The 4,727-nt window shown below is 42.9% G+C and overlaps 1 long non-coding RNA gene across 1 annotated transcript; it reads right to left on the reverse strand.

Moving 5' to 3' along the window:
- Nucleotides 1-1,550: 1,550 nt before the first annotated feature.
- On the reverse strand, nt 1,551-2,698 carry LOC134472385 (uncharacterized). The gene is made up of 2 exons (XR_010042190.1): nt 2,342-2,698; nt 1,551-2,095 (listed from the first exon to the last, which is right to left on the reverse strand). It is a non-coding gene; the product is annotated as an uncharacterized LOC134472385 (long non-coding RNA).
- Nucleotides 2,699-4,727: the final 2,029 nt, after the last annotated feature.

The raw sequence follows: 4,727 nt of genomic DNA on the forward strand, positions 1-4,727 counted from the left end.
GTGTTAACATTTCTTAACAGTGAGAACACATATGTGGGCCTGGGGATATAGCTCAGTTGCACAAGGGCCTGCCTGGCAAGCACAAGTTCCTGCATTTGGTTACTGGTACCAAAACATAACACATGCCACAGTCTATTGGATTAGAAGTCAATAAGTAGATAGGTAGACAGACAGATAGATAGATAGAAAGACAGACAGACATACAAACAGACAGACAGATAGATAGATAGATAGATAGATAGATAGATAGATAGATAGACAGATAGAAAGACAGATATCCTAGAGCAAGTTCTGAGTTTGAAAGCCATTTCAGCATCACTATGTTAACTCTTTTTCTTTAAATGCTCTTTGAACAGCATCTTTTCCCTGATTACCTTGCTAATGAGTTCCAGAAGTTTCATCACATGCTAGCAATGTGTTAGTCTGAGCTGTTTCTCATTTCCTTCCTTGGGCCATTCCCCAAGCTCACTCGGCTGATGGTGACCTTGCCATTCTCCTGGGCCCCTGAATCTACCCCTTCTGTTTCCGAGAAAAAACAGAGGGAAGGCAGTGTGTGTGTGTGTGTGTGTGTGTGTGTGTGTGTGTGTGTGGCTGTGCTGGGAAACTATATGAAAACAGTTTAACACACACAAGAATTGTTTTCACACTGGAACTCAACTCAGCAATGCACCTCATCTTCTGGTATGGTTCGAGTCCTAACCAGCCTCTCAAAAGGATGGTGCTGAGACCTTTGCCCCTCAAGCAACAGTATTCAGCAGTGGTGCTTTGAAAGATGGTTGGGTGTGAGGCTTTATTCTCTGTGGTTTCCTGAGCTGTATGAATGGAAGGTGATGGAAACCTGGAGTGAGATCTAGCTGAAGAGACCGGGATGCAACCTGGGCTCTTGGGGACTACAATTGTGTTCCCCTCCTCTCCTCTCCTCTCCTCTCCTCTCCTCTCCTCTCCTCTCCTCTCCTCTGCTCTTCTCTCCTCTCCTCTCCTGTCTCTCTTTTTCTGTCCCTCTCTTTCTGTCTCTATCTGTTTCTCTCCTCTCTCTATCCTGTCTCTTCTCTGTCTCTCTGCCTGTCTGTCTCTCTCTCTCTCCACTTCCATTATGCCTGCCTCATCCTGGCTCAAACACAGTATCCTGGGAAACTGAGCTCAATAAATCTTTCCTCCTTTAATGTTTTTCTCGGGCATTTGTCACAACAGCAGAAAGCTAACAAATACTTTTCCCTCACTGTGTTTCATTCTCTCCCACTCTCAGATATTTTCATCAGCAATCACACATACTGATATTCATTCATTCCTGTGAATATAATTTCATCAAGAAATCCTCCCAGATTTCCTTGTTTCAGTCATAGGCTGGACCATCTTCTTATCACCATTCAAGAGCCAGTGAAGAATTGGGTGGGAAATGTTACAGATCCAGTTTATGTAGAAGTTTGTGGGATTCACACATCTGAAAGCAAGGTCTCAGGAAGGTGGAAAGGACTGCGACTCTGCTCCATGCATGAGAAGGCTGCACGGGCTGTATATTCTTTCCAGTCTGTAAGTATTTCAATAGTGGATAGAATTGGTTAAAATTATATTGGGAGAAGTTGTTATTAAAGACTTTGCATTCAATTACAGGAAAAAAAAGGAAAAGAAAAGAAAAACATAATATACTGTAGTAAACTAAGAGCAGTAAATGTGCAGGACTACCAAGTGAATCCTAAATAACAATTTGTGACAAGAATTACAGTGAAAGTTCCTAGCAAACGCATGAAGTCCTTTCCCTTAGCTGGCCTGGAGGGCACAGGAAAGACCCCATAAAGGGAACCACTGAGATAAGACCTAAAGAAGGAGCAGGATTTCACAGTTGATCATCTCAATCCCAGGGGGGCTCCTTTCAGACAGAGCAGGGCACCCTGGAACCCCTGCAGCACCCCAGGGTGCTACTGCTGCAGCCACAGGTCCAGGCTCTGGTTTTAAAAGGAGTACTCTCGGAGGAAAAGGCAGGTGCACAGAAAGGAGCTTGCTTCCTGAGTGTTTCTGTTTTTCTCCTGTTCTTCTTGGTCTTCCTCTGATTCCAGGCAGGTGATCTGGGTTTCTTGCTTCCTTTTTTCTTAGTCCTCTGAAGTAAACAGAGAATGAACACTTGAAAAAGGAAGACCCTTAGGAGCACACAGACACAGTGATGAAGGCAAAAACACATTCAAGGAAGACATTTTTAAATTTCTTAAAATAGAGAAATAGAGAAAATTAAAATTAAGAAGTCTAAAGATACAAAATTGATAGCTTCTTTTATTCTTCCCCACGCAGAGAAGATTCCCAGCTTTTAGAAAACTGCCCCCGATACATTATCAAGAGTGGTTCTTACCAATCTCTTCACGGTGTGGAGGACGGAGCGATTTCGCCCAGCCTGGAGGACTCAGCTGTCACACAGGCTCCTGAGGACACGGGGTGGGGCAGCTGCTCTGGTGTCTCCGCTGCCCAGTGTGGTTTCAGCGATGCCATGGCTGGCGGTGCCCTCCACCCCTGGAGCTGAACCGCTGCATCTCCGCAGCCCGACACGCTGAGGAGCTCCTGGATGTTGGCCAGCAGGCGCCCAGGCTTGCGCTGGACTGCACCACTGTCACAGCAGGACTTCTGTAGAGCTGAGATGTGAGACAGATGTTCACATTCCGTGTACCACATCTTCAAGACTGAAAACAGCTGGGAGACAAAGCAGGGAAGGAGGCAGGAAGGCTTTTGTGGTGAACTACAGAGGAAACGCCTGGAAGAGTATGTTGCAACATAACTGGTCCTACGTTCTTCTTTGCAAGTAGTTTGGTAAGAATCAACTATTTTAAGGAATAACTGTAAGCAAGTAACGTCCTTCTCTTCAAACCACAAATGCAATACAGCAGTGCCAGGGTCTGACTATTTTGAGCCTTTCAACCTTTTGGTTGAAATCTGACACGCAATGCAGCAGTATTAAAGGGGCTTTCAGGACTGATTCAGCCTCTTGTCTGAGTCCCTTGTACAAGCCTGCAGGTGTGAGTCTGGACCTTGTGCTCTTTTGTAAGCAAGAAGACAGAATTCAGCAGTGTCCTCTCTCCCTGCCACCTGAGCAGCAGTGGCTGGGGCCCCGCTGCAAAGCAAGGATGGAAGGATGGAGGACGGAAGGACAGCGGGTCAGAGGGATGGAGGGACAGAGTCCTCACCAGACAGTGCCTGCTAGCCTGGACCTTGCGTCTACCACCTCTGACTCCTGAGCTGTGCATTTCTGTCATTCATAAATGATGTGGTGTAAGGCATTTTGTCACAACAGAGTAGGACAAACATCTTCAGTTAAATAAGAGAGTAATCACAAGTGCATGCTGGAAATAAATCATTAAGTAGTGTTAATTTTGGTCTGAAATACAGGACACTAGAGTGGTGAAGGATTTCTCCACACACCCAACACCATGAAGGTTTTATCCAATTTCCTCACCTGACATGAAATTAGTATTCAGCTGGGAAATAAAGCAGGTGGAACAAAAGAATCTGGAGATAGCAGTGTGGACCAGATATGCACCAAAGATTATCAGAAGGTTGGGTGAAGGATGGGTTTTACTACTTAAGATTCCCTACCTACCATCTCCGTTGATATTTGGACATGGCTTATTTTTTTTCTTACAGAAATGTCCTTTGGATATACAAATGAAACCAGAAAGAACAAAATTACCCAGAGTCAGTTAGATAAATACAAGTAACATTCTATTTACAGACAATGGTAGACTGCAAAATTGGCCTTTTGTGATTCAAATCTTGAAGAAAAAAAAAGCTATTTGAAGGCACAGAAATACAGGTGAATGTGTGACAGTGTCTTATAAGAGTAGCAAAGTTTTAAAGGAAATCTAACGAAAACCTTCAGAAATACTGAGGTTCCTTTTAACTCGAGTTCACTGTTTCTTGAATAGAAGTGAACTGATAGAATCAATTATTGCAAAAATAATAAAACATATCTGGAGTTGATGGTCCTAATAAATAAAACAGTGTCTGGGAAACTTTAATGAATTCATGACCAGTGAAGAAGGACTATATGATAAGAACGTGTCTGACTAAATCTAATGAACAGATGCACTTATATAATTGGCTAAAGGAGAGAAATTAAAACATGAAGTTGAATGATCACTGGCACATAAGTCATAAAATAAAGATAAATGTAGTTTTCCCTGTATGAAGAAATCACCTGTCACCTGTGGACATCTCTCATACCCTTGGTATCAGTTGTCACATAATTCAACATAATCCCTTGGTGCTGGTTCCTAAAGAGATTACACTGTAATTACATATGGGCTGAAATTCATGCAGAGGGTAAAAGCATAAGAATAGGGGAGTACAATTAAAATTAAAGTCGTAAGAAGGCAGAAAAGGAGAAAGAATCAAATGATTGATGTCCCTGAAGCAGACGCCACAGGTGTGACCCAACTGTCTATATACCAGCCTGTAAAAAATGTAAACTGGTTATTAAATTAACGAATCCCTCTGTACAGAATTGATGTGCACCCTGTACACTGAACACTAATTACAAATTGCAAAACAAGTTCTGGACCCAATATACATTTATGTTCTGCTGAAGCTATGCAATATTAAAGCTTAAAAAATCCATATATTGGCAAGATTGAGACCCTGAGTTCGATTCCTGCCACACACACACACACACACACACACACACACACTCACACACACACACACACACACACCAAAAAATACCACTCAGAGCATTGCAGAAAATTTTA

Source organism: Cavia porcellus, unplaced genomic scaffold (assembly GCF_034190915.1).
Source record: "Cavia porcellus strain 051 isolate PalLab524CR breed Dunkin Hartley unplaced genomic scaffold, mCavPor4.1 scaffold_23, whole genome shotgun sequence".
Lineage (NCBI taxonomy): Eukaryota > Metazoa > Chordata > Mammalia > Rodentia > Caviidae > Cavia > Cavia porcellus.